This window comes from Ochotona curzoniae, unplaced genomic scaffold (assembly GCF_017591425.1).
Source record: "Ochotona curzoniae isolate NIBS_2020 unplaced genomic scaffold, NIBS_Ocur_1.0 contig_2723, whole genome shotgun sequence".
Classification (NCBI taxonomy): Eukaryota; Metazoa; Chordata; class Mammalia; order Lagomorpha; family Ochotonidae; genus Ochotona; species Ochotona curzoniae.
Window position 1 is genome coordinate 10,061,073 of NW_024465573.1, and position 20,229 is coordinate 10,081,301.

The window sequence follows — 20,229 nt, forward strand, 5'->3', positions numbered from 1 at the left end:
GCGTGATGATTCCTTTTTATATGGAGTGCGACAGTTCCCAGGTTATGGGTCTAAATACCATTTATAAAAGTCAAGAACAGCAAAGCATGAAGCAGGGCCAGAAAAGACAATGTGTTCAGTTTGGGGCATTTTCAAGTTCATATGGCATTGATACATCTAAGCATAGAGGGAGGAGGCTGAGAAGCATTAGCCAGCCTGCCCTGGAGCACAGGGGAGGGGTCTGGGCAACAAGCCCTGGAATCCAGAGGTAGCAGAAAGGCTGCTAGTAACAGAGTCCCTCAAGGGGAGAAAGGGCTCAAGTCAAAGGATGCAATCTGAAGCCATTCTGCTTAGTGGCTTAATGAAATAAACCAGTCTCAAAAGACAAATGCTAAAAGTTTTCCCTAACCTGTACTTACAGAGTACAAAAATATAATCTATAGGTCTAAGAGTGATATTCTGGAACACTAATACTGCGTATAAGTATACACAGTATACTTGTTTATACACTCAATGAAGAGCAGTGTTTTTGCTTTTGTTCTGATTTGTTTTTATTATTTTTATTTTCTATTTACCAGGTGTTGATAGCTCTGCCTAATGGAGTGTTAAACTTGTGACTGCAAAGTAAAGTAGAAGGATCCTACTAGAAAAACAAGAAAGAATGAAGGGGAAGGACAGGTGGGGAATGCCAGCAAAGGTTGTGGGTGGAAATTATCGGTTAACTCCTAAATCTGTATCACTCTATATGTGATATTTTTCCTCTTACACAAATACATAACTTTTATTAACTTCAATTACCGTGGAGACTGTCAAAAATTGCCAATGCCAACCATATTTCAAGTCGTCATGGCGGGGTATTAGAAAACTTTTCCATTACCAATAATCCCACCTTGGATAAACCTCATTGGCTATGATACTGCAACTGCACAAAGCTCTATAACTTTTAAAATAGTGTTGTGCAAAGAAAACGACATTCAGACGTGGAGAAAGTGGAAGTCATAAATTTGAGAATAGCTGAGAGGAATGGGAGACAAAGAAGGAAAAAAACAACCCTAGAAATCAAGAATTTATAGTTACAAAATGAAAGTATATTTTACTTCTTCCAAACTGAGTTGTTATTGTTTTTGTGGCTTGTTACTTCTTATTTTTACTTTTCAGGGAAGCATTTTCATTTTATTTGAGGTAAGAAAGACACACAGAGAAAGAGAGAAAGAAAGAGAGACTATCTTTCATGTTCTAGTTCATTCCCCAAATCCCTATGGGCCTATGGGCCAGGCCAGAGTCTGAACTGGAACGGAGTCTCCCATCAGCGATCCCGACCCCAGGGTGTGGGGTGTCAGCTGCTGTGTTCCAATATGCGCATCAACTCAAAGCTGGAATTTGAAGCACAGCCTAGACTCAAATTGCAAGGATTGCCAAGAGCCACCTTATTGAACCAAAAGCCTGCCCCTCAATTATTTTGAGTTTCTTAAATTAAGAATAGCTTAAACTTTGCAAAATAAAAGTTGTATAATAGTACAAAGATTTAAAAAAAAAAAAAAAAGGAGCTGTGGGTCCAGCGCAGTAGCCTAGCATCTAAAATCCTCACCTTGAACACGCCAGGATTCCATATGGATGTGGGTTCATGAACTGGCAGCCCTGCTTTCCATACAACTCCCTGTTTGTGGCCTGGGAAAGTAGTTCAGGATGCCCCAAAACATTGGGATCCTGCACCCGCTTGGGATACCAGGAAGAGGCTCCAGACTTCTGTCTTCAGATCAGCTCAGCTCCAGCTGTTGCGGCCACCTGGGGAGTGAATCAGCAGACAGAAGATCTTCCTCTCTGTATATCTCACTTTCCAATAATAAATAAATAAATAGATAATATAATAAAATCTTGAAAGAAAAGAGTTGTATATCCTAAACCTAGCTTCCCCTATGGCTACCATTTACTAGCATGCTTGTCATCATCCATAAACTACATCTAGCTTCCGCTATCATTGAATTAATATTAGTGTAATAAACATGTTTTTCATCATTAATGGATTCCATGGCTCTTTTCTCCTCTGGCAACCCTCCTTTATAGCACAGTATCATCTACTGCCCAAATGACATTTTTGTAAAAGTAAATCTAATCATGACACTTTCCCTATTTAAAATTCTTTAGGGACTTTCTCTATTTCTATTATGAATTCTGCATGATTTAGCATTTTGCAGAAAGCCTTCCATGATCTGACAAGATTTTCCCAACCACATTTCTCAGTGTTTTAGACATTTGAGCGACAATGTCCTTCTCTTTGTTGGCCTTCCCTTCTGCTTTCTTACTGCGCTAGGTGCTTCACGGTTCAATTCTACAAAGTGTCCTGGGGCCTGCCCCCTTTGATCTGCTGCATTTGCAGGTATCCATCCCTGTCATATGTGTATGCTCTCCATAATAAAACATGTTATTTCCTTTATCCAATGTTACCAATCTTGTTTATTCAGAAATGATAGCCACTATCTCTATGCTGGAATCTAAAAGACTGCTTAATAGATAACAGAAACTCGATAAATATGTATCAGATACATGAACAAATGTATGAATGCATCATATAAATTTGGGTTATTGCCCAAGTCAACTCTGACTTCCCAATTGCTATTTATAAATCATTTCTGAAGACAATGAATTTTTTTCAGGTGATATATTTCCCAAACACACAGCAATTTCAAAAATAAGAACACATTGCCCTTTGATTATTGGATTATAAATTTTCTAAAGTACTGTGAAAGCAAATGACAGAAATCCCACAACAACAAGCTTAATGCTTTAAACAGAACATTGAGAATCTGTTTAATTCACTTTCACCATGGTTTTGTACATTATTTTTTCTTAAGTAAGAAATAAAATGAAAGTGGCTACTTCAGTATGAAAAATGGTTCAGGACGACGCACATGAAGTACTTGTACGGCAAAGAATGGAGACTAAAGCAAAACACATATGAATATTCAAAAAGGCTGAGAGAGGGGAAAAAGACAAAAACTGGTTAAAAAAAAAGTCTAAGTTTCAAATTCTTTGAAAGTAGCAAGGCAATAAAAATACACCTATGTATTGGGGAAAAAATGTAAATATTTATGTATTTATTGGCCTTCCAGGAAAGCAGATTTCAAACAAGAACATAGGAGAGATTCTTTCCTCCCTGACTCACAGATATTTATAACTTTACTTTCTAACATTGGAGAAAAGCCAATGCATCTAGCATACTGCTGATGCAATTCACTAATCACTTAGTCCTATATTCAAAGCTATTTTTCCAAACTATCCCATGTTCTCCTATCCCTTTTACTCTCAGCAGCCAACAAACTCAGAAAGTAGGAAGTCAAGCCTTCCTAGTATCAATGCCCTTAACATCAATCGTCAATCTCAATGAAACTGCCTGCTATGTGTCTTGAACCAGAAAAATGAGGAAGGAGGTTACATCTAGGGCTGTAGGAAACCTGTCATTGTAAAGTTATTTTTAAAAAATAAGTTACATGGCATGAGCTACTGGTCCACAGTCATGTTATCTCAGAGAAAGCCACTCTGCGAAACTGTGATATTAATACATCTCCTGCCACTTTCAGAATTTTATTCAGCCATCATCCTCTCCCATCCTCTGCTTCTTGTTTTCAAAAATCAATCCCTTACCGATGCCTTCCGACAGCATGATGCTGCATCTGGGAAAAGATGGACCTTAAAGCCTTAATCCTAAATTTGAATGTTGGTTCTATGTCTTAACAGACCAAGTAGATAGACTAGGTTTCATACCATCATTTCCTTATCTGGTATGGGGAAATGATATTCATTTCCAAAAAACTGCTGTGAGGACTAGCTACTCTACCCTACTCTCTCATGTTCCTGACACTAATGTAAAACAACAAGCAAAAACTCCATCCTACCTGCATGGAGCCATCATCTTCTTCCTGTCACCCATATACAGCTAAACGTCATAAATAACAACCCACATTAATTGTCTGCTTTATCAGTCTTTATTCATACACCAACATTTCAAATCTGCTTTTCACTCTGGCTGAAGTTGTTTTGAAAAGAATCACCAATTGGCCTGGCGCAGAGGGCCTAGCCTAGTGGCTAAAGTCCTCATTTTGAACATGCCAGGATCCCACATGGGTGTCAGTTCTAATCCCAGCACTCCCGATTCCCATCCAGCTCCCTGCTTGTGGCCTGGGAAAGCAGTCGAGGATGGCCCAAAGCATTGGGACCCTGCACCCACGTGGGAGACCAGGAAGAGCTCCTGGCTCCTGGCTCCTGGCTCCTGGCTCCTGGCTCCTGGCTCCTGGCTCCTGGCTCCTGGCTCCAGGCTTTGGATCAGCGCAGCACTGGCTGTTGCAGTCACTTGGGCAGTGAATCATCAGACTGAAGATCTTCCTCTCTGTCTCTCCTCTTCTCTGTATATCTGACCTTCCAATAAAAATAAATTCTTGGGTCCGGAGGCATGGCCTAGAGGCTAAAGTCCTCGCCTTGAACATGCCAGGATCCCATATGGGTGTCAGTTCTAATCCCAGCACTCCCGATTCCCATCCAGCTCCCTGCTTGTGGCCTGGGAAAGCAGTCGAGGATGGCCCAAAGCCTTGGGACCCTGCACCCATGTGGGAGACCTGGAAAAAGTTCCTGGCTCCCTTCTTCGGATCAGCATAGCATCAGCCGTTGCAGTCACTTGGGGAGTGAATCATCGGATGGAAGATCTTCCTCTCTGTCTCTCCTCCTCTCTGTATATCTGATTTTCCAATAAATAAATAAATATTTAAAAATAAATAAATTCTTAAAAGAATCACCAATGGCTGCATGCTATTACTATAGATCTTTCAATATCCAGAAATTAATAGAGAATTTGATGTTAAACACATTGGAATAAATGTGGAAAACAGTACCAACCCCAAAATAATATTTTCAAACATTGTATTTGATACATTGATTCAAAATAAAATATAGCACTCTCAATTATATGAAAGTGTGAGAAAAACTTAAGTCAACAACACCAAAATTTGAAAACATATTTTATTTACACACTGCAGCCGGCAGTCTGAACCATGGACTACAGAACCATTTTGTTCCAGCTCTTGGCTTTTCCGGCACCCGGGGCCGCAATCATCCCTCGGCCAGCCCTAAGAACTCTTGGCAGCCTACACTGGCCAACCAAACCCATGTCCTGCCCCACGGTAGCCAACAACTACTCGGTTCTCTCCTTTCAACAGAATATTGACCACTCTGGGTTTACTGTTATGAAAACTTAAGCAGCAATACTTAATAGCTGACAAACATTGGAGGCAAGTGGGTGGATTGATACTTTTTTACATTGATAACGAAGGTGACATTGTCTGGTTTTGCAAAAATACGGGGTTAGTGTGGGATGTGCCTGAGGATTATCCTTATGTATCTGACTTTTTACAGACTTTGCCTGCATGGCCCATACAGGTAGTGTGTCAGTATTTGAAAGATCCCAGTGTGTCTGATTCATGGCTGCTACAGAATATTTTCCAAGCTCTAAGTGTATTTCACAATTATGCAGGCCAGCCAAGTACCTGACTATTTCAGACAATAACCAGCAATTCAAATCCCTGGGCTGCAGCTATCAGGCCTGCACAGAAATAGCCATGTCCTTTTGTACTAATGGTGTTGATGACATGTTTCAACCTCACCTGTGGAACTTGGAAGAATTTTCTGATGACTGTTTTAAACAGTGGGGTGTGAGACCAAAAGCCCTCCTGGATCACTACCTTTTATGGAGGCAAAAACATCAGTTCAACTCAAATATAATTTTTGGCAATGGTAAACCTTGCTTGGTCAGGGAGTGGAGTCACCAAAGACATCACGGACACCCTGCTTGCAATCACCATCTCAGAGGGGGCCCATCATCTAAATCTCCACGCCAACAATGCATATGATCCCAAATCTGTCCTGTTAGCCCACACCTTGGAACTTAAATACACGAGGCGATGGATCCAAGATTTCTGTGGCAGTTTGCAAAGACAACACTGAGCAATTTCTGATCATCTTCAGCTTTTTGCTTCTTTGTTTACTTCTGCCCACATACCTGTTCATTTGTAGTTTTCCATATATAACTACTGCCCCTTCTTTATAATTAGATTTAGTGGGCTGCAATAGAAGGGAATCATTTCCCAGGCCCCCTGTTTTGTGGCATCGCCAGGAAGGACATGACTGCCCTCCTTCACACCATCAGTGACCTTCCCAAGGGAGCAGAGTTCCTGACAGCCTTTGCTAAATGGGAGGAGCCCATATTGTTTCTCCAGGAGCAGTGATTTCCCCTTGATTTTGAGGCTGAAGCCTCTTTGACCTATCTGCACGTGCCCAACCCCTGCCCGATGAAAAGGAAAAGACGAAGATAGGTTGAAATGATGTCATTGTAGCTGGTAGAAGGAAGTCTGATGCCAATCCAGGAAATGAGTGCCATTTCTTTCTCATGTGATTTACTGATCCTGAATTGTGCTATAAATAAAGAAAAAAAGACTGCACCTAAAATCTCTCTCTCTCTCATGTGTGTATATATGTATATGTATATGTATATGTATATGTATATATAAAATTTATTAGTCAGAGTGACAGAGGGAGAGACAGGCGTAGAAAAAGTAATCTTCACTCCACTAGTTCACTCCTCAAGGGGCTGCAATGGCCCGCACTTGGCCTGGCCCAAACCAGAAGCCAGGAATCTCAGGGACCCAAGTAGGTGTACCATAAGCTGCTGTTTCAAACAGGTTAGAATTGACATGATGATCAGATATTCAACGTCAAGGGGAGAGTTGGATATAAAATTCCAGAGGTATGAATATTGTAACTAAAAATTCTATGTGTAAATTATAACATTGAGGAAATCCTTAAAACCATATGACTAAATGAGAAAACCTTGAGACAGAACATAACCACAGGAGGGCAGGCACCAAACAATTTAGCAGTTTTCAGGCACTTCATTCAAAAGTTAGGAAAATGAGGAGAAAACATAAAATAAATATTTAAACAGACAGCCACTTAGAGAGACCCATGGACGCTGAAAGATGAAGTAAAATATTAAGATAATTTTTGTGGAGGAAATGAAGCTATCATTTCCCATAGTCACCTATTAAGAAATTGAGAATAGGGCCCAGCGCGGTGGCGCAGTGGTTAAGGTCCTCACCTTGCACGCCCAGGATCCCACATGGGCGCCGGTTCTATCCCGGCAGCCCTGCTTCCCTTCCAGCTCCCTGCCTGTGGCCCGGGAAAGCAGTCGAGGACAGCCCAAAGCTTTGGGACCCTGCGCCCATGTGGGAGACCTGCAAGAGGCTCCTGGCTTCGGACCAGCATAGCATTGGCCATTGCGCTCACTTGGGGAGTGAATCATTGGGCGGAAAATCTTCCTCTCTGTCTCTCCTCTCTGTATATCCGCCTTTCCAATAAAAAAATAATAAAAATAAATCTTAAAAAAAAAAGAAATTGAGAATTACAATTTAAGGGAAACAACACATAGAGTTATTGCTTCAAAGCACAACATTCATGTTCAAGAAGACAGAAGCTTGTACTCCCACGGTATATCCTGACCAGTGTTGCCTTAACTGAGCCCATAAAGGGCCAGACTAGCATTTTTGAAAACGAGTGAAAGTGGTGAGCATTTGTCTAACAATTAAAATGAAACTGGCTAAGATGGCTCACCCTAAAGCAGAGTGCCCGAGTTCGGTTTCTGCTTCTGCTCCTAGCTGTAGTTTCCTGGGAATGCAGCCGGGAAACAGCAATGGCTCAATGGAGCTGCCACCCACTTGGAAGATTGGGACTGAGTGGCCACTCTAGTCTTTGACCCTACAAAGGGGACAATCGTGGGCATTTGGGGATAAGCTAGCAGATAGGAGTTCTCTGTGCGTTTCTCTCTCTTTGTCTGTCTGTTTCTGTATCTACCATACTCAAAGAAATGCTTATGAAATATTCTTTGGATATCAGTGCCGCCCCATTTTTTTAATAACAGCATTGTTATCTTAATAGTTATTTAAAGACACAAGTACAATAAAAAATTAATACAAGAAGATAAATAATTTCAGGTAGTCTGGAACAGAAATAAGAAAATAAGCAATGTTGTTTCACCATCTTCAGTTATGTGCTTGCTCTTCAAAGAACAACATCTGATAAACAAAACTGTTAACTTTCAAAGTTAAGTTACCAGATTCAAGCCTTGATGTATTCCCCAATTAACAATGACTCTGCTTTCAATAGAGGCACTTGGACTTTGGCAATGTCCACTTAATGAATAGACTCAATTAGCCATCCTGCTAGTAAAAACAGAAAACGGACATCTTTGAGAATGACAAATAATTAATGGTGGGGGAAATTTGCACAGCACACCACTGTAGAAACTCCTTTATATTCAACCTTACAATTAGATTTATTTTTTAATAGAGAAAATAATTATTGTATCATTCAATCGACTTCCAGCCTCGATGGTGTGAAGGTTCTCAGTGGAATCTTCAGCAAGTCTGCAGAATCAGATTTATGAGAAAAATACATGCTTAATTTTCAAATTATCACCATTTGATGGGAAACTGAGGTATCACTCACATGTATATATATCTCGTGTGAAATGGTCTTTGATTCATTTGTACTGCCTACTGAGTGTTAAAGCAAGGTCAATAGAAATTATCTTCTGTATATTCGAATGTAAAAGGAACATTTGTCATATAAAACAAGAGTCAAATGCTAATTTCTGGAATAAGATGCTATACTCATTTCCCATAGTATTTGTTGAATCCTAATACAAGACTTACCTGAAATCTTGAGATTTTTTAAAAAACGACTGTGTTAGCACTGAGGTACCCAATTGCTACAAAACTAGGATAATTTGCCCGGCAAACACCTAATCCTCTTTCAATCCCAGTTGAAATTTTAACTTCTCTAAGAACATTAAGTTCCCCACTTCTGCTGTCTCCCTTCTTTGCACGGATTCACATCACTTGGTGATTTCCTGCAATCATCATTCACTGCTCTATTAGTAAAATGTAACCATTACTTTATTCCCAGAGCTCTGGTTAGTTCTATAACATAATGAGTTTCCTAATTATCTCCATAATGAATGACTAACTGAATAAGGCCATGTGATAAAGTGTAAACAATCATGCTATGTAGGCAGTCTAGTCCAGAGCGCCAGGTTCAGGCTGCAGTTTAACTGCTGAATACCATAGGAAGGAACACATGAGCTTGTACATTGCTTACTACAGTTGATGTTTTTGTTGTTCTACCTGGAACAGTTATAGTTTTTGGTATGTACGTGTGTACACATGCATGCACACACACACACACACACACACAATTTTCATCCCCATTTACTATGAATATTGTTTGAGAACAATTCACAACTGATATTTTATCCAGGGATATACCCCTTTTGCAAAATGTAGACTCGACTATTGTTAGGGCAAAGGGGTGAAACAATAGGATACAACAAACTAGCTATTATTTTAATGTGGCAATAGAGCTTTCGAGGAAAAATAAAACAAAACAGAACACTGAGACAGTTTCTGCTTGCTTTTACCCTGCCATGTACTGTTCCAGTAACTTCCCTTCTCCAGTAACACATGAATTGGGCTAAGATTTCTATTTCATGGTTTTCTTCAAGTTAAACTGACCCCACACAGTTGCCACCCAAAATGAAGCTAAGAAGTACACGCAGTGGCTGCGGTCTGGGGAGGCTCTCTGTGGCTGGACAGCAAGGTGCATCCATCACAGTGCAGGTGCTGGTTCCTAGTTGACAGCATGCTATAAAAATGTGACTAAGACCATCAATTATGGACTGGGATGGGCTAAAGACAGAAAGGGAGACTAACTGGTAGAATGATTCAGGTTTGAGGGAAGACAGGGCAGAAACAGTAATATAAAGACTATGAAATTGACTTTTTAAAAATTATTGCTGAGTCAATTGAAGGGAGAATAAGACATGTTCATATCTTAAGCAATGATGTAACACAATGCATAGGAGTCAAGAGCCTTCTTGGAAGTATTGAAAAAGATCTTTTTCCCCTGTGACTGGAAGAAAGACATAGAAGATAAGTCACAGAAATTAACTGAGAGAGGAGACCCGTCTAAGAGAAAACTGAGTTCTCAGCCAGGCAAGGGATTCATGCAAAGCACAAACCTTGGAGAGTAAGGAGTGGGATACTGAAGCTTGTCGTAGAGATGTCCTGTTAGATAAAAACTATAATATCCATTAATGGCAACAAAATAGGGTCACGAGATAAATGTCGCAACCCTTAAAATTATTTAGCCTTGTTGTTGGGACATGGGGATACACTCTAAAACATAGCTGGCAGCTTAGTTTCCACTTATACACAATTTTATAGTCTTGTTTTAAATCTGCCTTAGGAAGAACTAATGTATGAATATGCACAGGATATATGTGCAAATATATCCAAGTGGCACTTACATCAGAGATATGTTCTGAGATACATGTTAGTAGGCAGTTTTGTCATTATCCAGCATCACACTGTATCTTTACACAAACTGCTGAAATTCACTAAGTCATATAATATTATAGGAGCACAATCATATATACAACCAAAAGACTATTAAGCTGAACATAACACTCTAGCATACTTGATAATATGAGGTTCCTCTAGACTTACACTGTCTAATACAGTAGACTTTAATCACACATGCTTTCTAAGAATTCAATTTTAATTCAACTTTAATAAAGTTGCAAATTCAGTTGCTCAATTGCTCTAGCCATATTCAGTTGGTCAAGAGCCATTCACATCTAGCGGCTACCATGATGAACTGAACACACAGGGCCACTCCATCATCATCATGGAGGTTGCATCAGACAGCACCACTCTTAGTCATGCAAATTTTACAAGTTAAAAAAGTTTTTCTTTGCAAGTGATTTATAAGTATAGTAGCTAAAGGCATTCATGCTTACATCAAGGTATGTGCTCTTTAATTGTATTGCCTTTTTATTCTTTACAGGCTGCTATTTAAATGAAACAATCCTTCCAGAACTTTGATCATGTTGAATGTGACAAGAAGTGTTAGTCTACACAGTGAGCAACATTAATGAGAATATCACAAGGTCTCTGTAGTCATTAAAAAACATTTACATTATACTGAGTCTGCTAATTTCCATTGGGATTTTCCCTAATTATATTAAGGTAGTCCTTCAGCTGCAATTTGAATATAGTGACAATGCAGAGGCCAGCTTAGATCATGTTTCATTTATTTTCTAATCTGATATCAATCCTGTTCCCATTTAATTCTTCCTATCATTAATTTTGAACCCTGCCAGGAACTCCTTATATATAGCTTCAGCACTAATTATTTGCAGATGGTAACATTTCTTCCATATGAGCAATAATAACTCAAATATACTCTTTCAAAAATAAAAGGTCCTCTTCCTCTTTCTTTCACATAGTTACCTGATATTTGGAACAGTTGATAGCCAATTATTGTTACTGGTTACAGAATGGACTCATTTACTGATATACTCCAGCGCTTGTTAGCATTATAAACTACAGAGGTGGTACAGAAATTTGTTGTTGTAATACTTAAAGACTACAGGCATGATCCCATCTTTGGTCTATCCTCTAACCAGTCCGGTTATGAAAGTTGCTTTCTACTGCTCTTACTTATTAACTACATGCATTTATATCAGAAAATTCTAAAGTACTACTGGTGAATTATTTTTAAAATTCCAAATGAAGATCTTAACTTTATACTTGTTGCTAGCCAAAAGGTGAAAAAAAAAAGAAAAAAACCCATAAAATTCCTATGTTACATATGATTGACTACGCAAGTACAGAAAAGGATAAAAACGTACGATAAAAAAATCTGAAATAGGAAAAAAAAACTAGAGGTTCATTCTCATCAATATTTATGTTCTGATGGATGGAAGTAACCATGAAATATCCCTAATGTTTTCAAAAGTTCAAGAACAAGACAAAAATAAATTGAAATCACAATTGCGGGCAAGTACAGATTAATGGACAGACTTGAAATGCCAAATGAAATTATAATTGCTTAAGTGACATGACAGAGTAACTAATAATCAGTCAAGTCAGGCTAGGTTTGGGTATAATAAGCAATCCAATAAATTTAGGGGCTCAGTCTGATACAAGGGCTCAGTTGTCTAACTTCCCCCTCACAAGCATTAGGATACCATATGGGCATTGGTTTGTGTCCTAACTGCTTCAACTCACATCCAGCTCTCTGTTTATGGCCTGCAAAAGCAGTAGAATATGGCCCAAAGCCTTGGGACCCTGCACCCACATGGGAGACCTGGAAGAAGCTCCTGGCTGCGGATCAGCTAAGATTCAGCCTTTACAGTCATCTGGGGAGTGCACCAGCAAATAGAAGATCTTTCTCTCTCTCCTTCTCTCTCTCTGTAAATCTGCCTTTCCACTAAAAATAAATAAAATTTTTTTAAAATTTTTTAAAATTCAGTGGCTTATAATATGTAGATTTCCATACAGATTGCATGTCTATGTGTCTACTGCTCTGCTAGGTAGCATCTTCACTCCAGGACCCAACCTATGGAGAAGCTTTGATCTGGAATAGTATGTGATAATATTGGAGGGAAGAGAGACTAGCACTTAAACCTTCCACTTCTGAATGACCACCAGTTAGTGCCAGGAGTGGAGGCTGGCCATGTAAAGCTGGGTTACAGCACTCACAAGCATATGCAAGATCTGGTGTTGGGAGCAAACTTGTAGGGGAACTTACAGAACTCCCCTGCTAGGTTGTAGCTTCCACTGGTGAACTCAAGAGCTGAGGCTGGAGACAGGCTAAGCTGGGCCAGACTGCAATATACAGTGGCATGAGTGACAGCCCAGACAGGGTACAGGCCAGCCCAAGTTGAACTGCAACATCTGCCACTTCACATAAGAGCTGTGGTTGAACCAAGCTGGACCAGGCTACTGTACCCACCAGTGAGAGCTGGTACTGAGGCCAGGTTGGGCTGAGCCAGACTGTAGTCCCTTGTAACAAATGTTAAGACTGGGGTCAGGCCATCTCAAACTGTGCTGCTGATCACACTCGAATGCACAAGACCCAGCGCTGGGAGGAGACCTGTAAGGGAACTTTAGGGACACCCTTGCCAGGCAGCTGCTTCCATTAGTGAGTGTGAAAGCTAGCACTTGGGGGTGGGGGAGAGAGCAGGACAGGCTCAGCTGGGATGCCACTCCTACTGGCATGCACAAAAGCCAGAATGGGTACAGGCCAGCTGACCAAGGCAGCATTGCCATCAACTGGAAAGTGACAAGACTAGATGAAAGTCATGTCAGGCTATCTTGCAGTATTCCCTGGCTGGCACAAATTCCAGGGCTGGAAGACAAACAAAATCTGACCCCGCACTAGCCGGGGTCAAATCAAAGGTCAAATCAGGCAAGTGTCAAATCACAGGTCACACCAGGCAAGGTTTCTTGGGGGACTCCCCAGCTAGACCACTGGACTCAGACCCTGGTCAACCTCCCCTCCCAAAAAAAACACAGGACGTGTGGACTGACCTTGCAGTTTATGTTTTCGGAGTAGCCCTCCTCAGTTACTGATGCCTGTGCAGGAGACAGCATGCCCAGATGCACACAGGGGACATGATGGCCAGCTTATCTAGGCCAGCGAGGGATGTTGATTATCTTATCAGAGGATGGAAAACAAATGGGTTGGACAATTCTTCTAGCCAAGCTAGCAGCATGTCCTGCAGTTTGTGGATGCACTAAGGTGGACTTGTCAAGTAACAGACCTTGTAAAGGTTTTCTCAACCCTGGAGCAATAAAACCAACAACTATTCAAAATCATTCCATTTACATCCTCAGAACAATGTTCCCCACATCAGGGTCTCTAAAATATCATCGTATGACTGCCCCCCATCCCTGGGTACTAACGTAGTTTGACAACAAGGAGTAGCCCACTCCATCTCCTCCTCTGTGGACATGGGGGGAAAAAGGAAAACTAAAACATTTGTCCCACCCACCTTCCTCCATAACTGATCCTCTCCACCCCAACTGGAGGCCCACGTGAGTGTGCATCCTTCTCAATTATATAAACAATATTTTCTAAAAAATGTATTTTAAAAGAAGTCAGCCTCAGACCCTAACACATACGAGGTAGTTTCATTTATAGTTCCTGTTAATCAGAGAATAACTTTCTCTGGGTTGGAAAGAAGTCTAAAGAAAAGAATTTCATTTAACTCATCACAATTAAGCCCTGAAAGAACCCTGTCAACTGTGCATTATTGGTGTCATTTAATAGGAGAAGGAACTAAATCTCAAATAATCAAGTCAATTGATCAGAGCAGGGATTCAAACAGTTGCATTGTCAGCTTCCTCTCAGTGATGAATAAATGAGTAAACTGTGAATGTTGATTCAAACAAGGTAGAAAAAATACTCCAAATGAAATATTAATTTCAAGTATGAACCCAATTGACACTAGCACAGAAGAATTGAAACTATCAAAACAAACTTACAATGGGCAACAACTGAACTGGATATTAATTGAGGTTCAACCAGTACCTACCATCATTCATCTTAATACTTCAACAATCTCAGCTATTAAACAAGAGGATAATAATGAATGATCTTTACAACCCATGAGCTCTGAATTTCTTTGGTTCTAGAAATGACTCTACTCCTCAGCCACCAGAAGCCACTAGAAGGGTAATAACCCTTCTGATTGTTTCTGCTACCTCAAGTTGTGTGAAGACTAAACAGCCAAGTCAACTTTTCCATATTGTGACATACCCAATGGCTGGGACATACAAATGTCTTTTCAGCTCTCGCTTCATCAATTCAATTTGTCTGTTATTAAGACATCATTTGGAATTCTCATATCCAGTTTTGGAGTGTCTAGGTTCAGGTCCTAGATCTCATTCAGCTTTCTGCTAATGCATTTCATGGGAGGCAACAGGTATGGCTCAAGTAGTTGGGTCCCTGACATTCTTGTGGAAGACCTGGATTGAGTTCCTGGTTCCTGCCTTCAGCCTGACCCAGTTCCAATGGCTACAGCTTTCTGAGTGAGCCTATCAATAGAAAAAAAAATAGAAAAAAAAATCTCCCTCTATGCCTGTGTCTCTTTTGTGGATTGGGCAGATCTTGCCTCCCTAAAAGCATATAAACATATGTTTAAACTCCTCTTAATGTTAAGGGCTGATAAATTAAGGGTACATACTTGATCTAATTATGTCATCTGGAAAGTTTCTAGAACAAAGTGGGACTCACTGGGACTTATCCACAGAATGCAATATTTGAGAAACAGTTGGTTACATTTGAATAAAGATCAGTCTAGTTTCTCTCTCCTACCCTTCTTGGTTCACCATGCAATTGTACTTAATCACCTATTACATCATTGCCAGATTCTACCAGACATCAGACTGAGTCTGATTAATCCTTGAACATGACCTTCAAACTTTAAGCCTAAATTATCCCTTTGCTTTCCCAAGAAGTCCTCCTAGAATATTTTAAAGTAGGGGGCTAGCACAGTGGGTTAACTGACTAATTCTTCAAACACCAGTACCCCATAGGGGCATGGCTCATCCTAAAGATTCATTTATTTCTATTGGAAAGGTAGATTTATAAAGAGAAGGAGAATCACAGAAAGATCTTCTGTTTGTTGGTTCACTCCCCAAATATCTGTAACAGCTGGAACTGCATTGATCTAAAGCCAGGAGCCTCTTTCAGACCTTTCACATGGGTCCAGGGATGACAGTTTTGGATCATCCTCCATTGCTTTCCCAGGCCACAAGCAGGGAGCTAAATGGGAAGTGGAGCAGCTAGGATACAAACCAGTGCCCATATGGGATCTTGACCCATGCAAATCTGGAATTCGGCCACTGAGACACACCAGGCCCAAAAACATATTTTAAAGTAACAAAAATCAGACTAGTTAAATCTCTTAATTTATTTGCCTTTCAAATAAGTAAACCGATTTTTTTTTCCAAAATAGTGGAGTCATTTGAATCAACAAGTCAAAAAAATGTTGAAAACCTAAAATGAATGCAAGAACGTGGCAGGAAATAGATATTTGAGGCTTGTAAAAATTAATGGAAGCTAAGATGTAAGGTGCCAGTGAAGGAAAGGGAAGGAAAATTGAGGTGAGACCTACTTTATGTATGGAACCTCAACTCTACTTCTCATTGAGATAGAAGAAAAGTCAGTTCAAGTAACTAATCCACTCAGCAAATACTGACTACATATAATATGCAATAGAATACAATGAACTACAGCATGAAATGAAGAATGTCATCTGAGGAAGCCAGGAAAGATTTTCAGAATCTCAAGTGTAAGTTGAGTTTCAAGAGTCTAAAGAGATTCTCCACCCTACCCCATGGAAGAGTGAAGGAAATAACACAAAGTGTTCACTGTGGAATGGCAGGAATTTCGAGGTCAATCAAGAGTGGGATGAGGAAGACATTAGCAAGATGACATTGGAGAGACTTTGCAGCGAAAGATTTCCTTTTCCAGGTTATCAGTCAATAAAAGGAAATTGAGAAGCAGTCTCCCCATAGACTCAGGCAAATACAATCCTTTCTCTAAGTCCCAGGCTTCAGAAATCCCCATCTGACTCTTATCCAATTATCTCTCTTCCTGCAATGAGGAAATATGTTAGACTAACAAAACTTTCCCACTTGGAACCCATCTCTCATTCCTTCACCTTTGTCTTCATAACATCCACAATACCATTGTATCATACCACTCTGCTTCCAGGTACTTACACCAAACTCCAGAATTACTTGCCTATATGCCCTCAAATCTACTTCCAGGATCTGATGCTTTTCCTTCTCCAGGTTTATGCCCTAAGCGCAAGTCACGTTGCTGGTATGTGTGGGACAAAACCAGGGGCGTTTGATAGGGTTGTGACCCAAAGTTTGATATCCAAGTGGAAGCCAAGGTAGATGCGAACTGAAGCAGAAGGAGGGTAGAGGAGTATCATAAATTACAGGCAACAGTTTCTACTTATATCTTCATCCAATGCAAATATGAGGGGCAGGTTTTAATGATGTCCTAACTTTTAACTATTTCATGAAACTTTCTTAACTGTAAGGATTATTCCACCGATTAATGTAAGTTACCACCATAATTTTTACTCATATTAAAGATATTTCATTAGCTCCTGTGATGAATTGTATTAATTGTTCCCCCTCCCCACCCCAGTACTCTAATACAGCAGGAAATCCTGTCATCTTGCAAATGCAGAACCCTGGGCCTTAAGAGTTTGCCTTTTCATACAGCACCAGTAAATGAATTTAGATGAAATAAGCATTTCTCCACTTCAACAGATTGAGCTGGCACTGTTCTAGAATGCAAATTCTTGACCTTGGCTATGCAGAGAACTGACTCCTGGTGCAACTGCATCTGGACTCTAATTTAACTTCGGGTATCAAGCTTCAGTGTAGCACACAGGCTACTTCATATGTTCTCTTTGATTAATTGCAGCATCTAAAATCAATTAGAAACCCTTTTTTAGTTTTTTTTTTTTTATTGTTGCTGTTGGTATCTCACTCCCTAGTTCTCTTATCATAGGACAGGTCAAATGCCGCAAATAGCAAATGCCCAACAGAAAAAGCAGCTATGATTTTGTAAAATTCAACGTTTTCAGCAAATTCTCAGTGAAGCCCTACAATCCCTTCACCTATTTTAGAAACGGCAAAGAAGGTTCTGAATGTTCATTTTTCATTGTTAGAGACCTATTGGCTGAACATTGGAAAGAAGAGAACACAGCATCTCTGAACAAGCAGACGCTGTGCAACTTGCAGGAACTTTAGAGAAAAGAAATAGCTAGAGATTCACAGTGAAGACACAGATGGGCTCCATGAGAGCTTGGTTTGTTTTAGCATCCTCTTGTGAGGGTGTCTTAACTGACTTCAAAAAGACAGTTGTTGGAAATGTAGCTTATGATTCAACTAAAAGTGTTCACTGAAGCATATGTTTCTTGATTGTTAATAGTTATTTCAGAAAAGAAAAAGTGTGTATTCATTCTTAAAATACTTTACATTTGACTGTGGTTGTAATTTTTGACTGCATAATCCATTTGGTGGAAAAACAAGTCAGATAGCAAAGATGTCTGTGATTTTTATGGTTTCCTGTTTACTCACCAACCTCCTCATTTCGTTTTTGCCTACATACTTACTGAGGGAAATTAAGGCTTCTGCTCACTTTGGCATGCAGGAATAACTTCTTCAAATAGGTTTTGCTTTGCAATACTGAAAATGCATTGCTGAAGGAACTTTTTAATCAAAACTTATTTCCAAAGCCATTTTAAGGCACAAATTAAACAGGTCTAGATAATGGGCCAATTTTAACATTAGATTGTCTTTCAGAGACCAGTGTAATGAAATGGAAGGCTGAGTCTTAGCCCTTAAAACATCGTTGGGTAAATGAAGTGGAAACAGACAAAGGAGAGGTGAGTATAGCAGCACAGCAGAGTGAGTTAGGGAATTCTGTCTTTTGAGCTTCCAACTCAATTTTTAAAGATCAATTTGCAAATAAATTCCACATCAGAGACCTTGGAATCCTACTGATACTCATTAAGAATGCTTCCTAAAGAGGACATTGAGACAGTTTGGTTGTGTTCCTTAAATAAAGAACATGAAACTTTGAAGGCAAAGCAAAAAAATTGACTTTTAGTTTTTAAACTCAGTTTTATTGAGACCTGCTGATTTTATTCTTACTTGCTGATGAGATGCCAGGCTTTAAAAGCTCACAAGTGGTCAAGGTGAACACCTATATTTATCTCAATTCCAGGCATATTACCAGCTTCTCAGTCTCTGTATTAAAAAGAAAAAAAAACCTTCCTATGCTAAAGCCTGCAATGACAAGAGCTCTAACTTTGCCACAAAGCTGAGCTGCTGCATAGAATATTAAGTGCTAAGGGCTAAAACCACCCTAAGGTGATGACTCTTCGTTCACACTGAATTCAATTAGACCAGCTTCATTTTCATCATTAAATTATTTTGATGGGAGTCCTACAGCCTCCAAGGAAAGAACTAGCCTTCAATATAATTCACAGAGGGAATGCCCTTGTTTAGTAAGTCAAGAAATAAGTGGAGTTAGAAGGAAACTCCAGCATAACACCTCATCTATTGCTGACTATCCTCACCACCATAGCTTGGGCAAATAGGTTTCATTATTCCTAAATTACGCTTGACAAATTGATAGCACATCTCTCCTAGAGCATGTCACATGACAATTTTCTGTTGCAAGGTTATTAAGTTGCTTGCATGAAACAAAGTATATTGCTTTCATGAAGCAATGATGAAGGACTAGCCAATTGCCATTATAATAGATGACTGACCTCTAAGAATCTAAAATGTGTAAATATGTAACCCATATAAGCTATTCAGAAGCCACAGAAATTTTCTGATATCTGGGACACAAAACTGCATCAAGAAAGTCAGGTCCTATATGAATTTACTGTGTACCACTAACTACATGTGAACTCTTGGCAATGTAAGTAATCAAGGGCAAAATAAGAGAGTACCAATTAGCAGTCAACATCAAGAAAAATTTCTAAAATGCTTGTGATGTATCAAAGGAACAAAAGCTCAAATCCTCAATGGAGTCAATAAAGTATTTATGAACAAATAGTGGTCACAGTATTCAAACTGATATATATGCAGCCTACAAATATAAAGACATACATGTGCAATCACCTACATTTAAGATATGGTTAGGGCCCGACATGATAGTGTAGTGGTTAAAATCCTCGCCTTAAAGGTGCTGGGATCCCATGTAGGCACTGGTTCTAATCCCATCAGCCCCACCTCCCATCCAGTTCCCTGTCTGTGGCCTGGGAAAGCAGTCGAGGATGGCCCAAAGCTTTGGGACCCTGCACCTGTGTGGGAGACCTGGAAGAAACTCCTGGCTCCTGGCTATGGATTGGCTCAGTTCCAGCCGTTGTGGCCACTTGGGGAGTGAATCATTGGAAGAAAGATCTTCCTCTCTGTCTCTCTTCCTCTCTGTATATCTGCCTTTCCAATAAAAATAAATAAATCTTTAAAAAAGAGAGATATGGTTAATGTTTACTATGTTCCAGATATTTTGGTAAGAGTTCTGGAACATAAAATCTCTTGTTATTCCCTCATCTAACCTGTAAGCATTTATTCATACCATTGCACAAATGACTTAAATGATTTACTCTAAATCACAAAACTAGAAAGTGATAAAACCAGGATTGTGTCTTCATCTTTAGATTTTAGAACGGACACATTTTCCCTTTATCTTACGAATTAGGATATTCTACTTAATTTAAAACCATCAATTTATGGGTCACCAATTTTCTAAGGGTTT

At 39.7% G+C, this 20,229-nt stretch overlaps 2 pseudogenes; one reads left to right on the plus strand and one right to left on the minus strand.

The window, feature by feature from the left end:
• Positions 1–737: 737 nt before the first annotated feature.
• Positions 738–913, minus strand: LOC121154332 (annotated as a pseudogene).
• Positions 914–2,869: 1,956 nt separating this feature from the next.
• LOC121153962 lies at positions 2,870–5,970 on the plus strand (annotated as a pseudogene).
• The last annotated feature ends 14,259 nt before the right edge of the window (positions 5,971–20,229 follow it).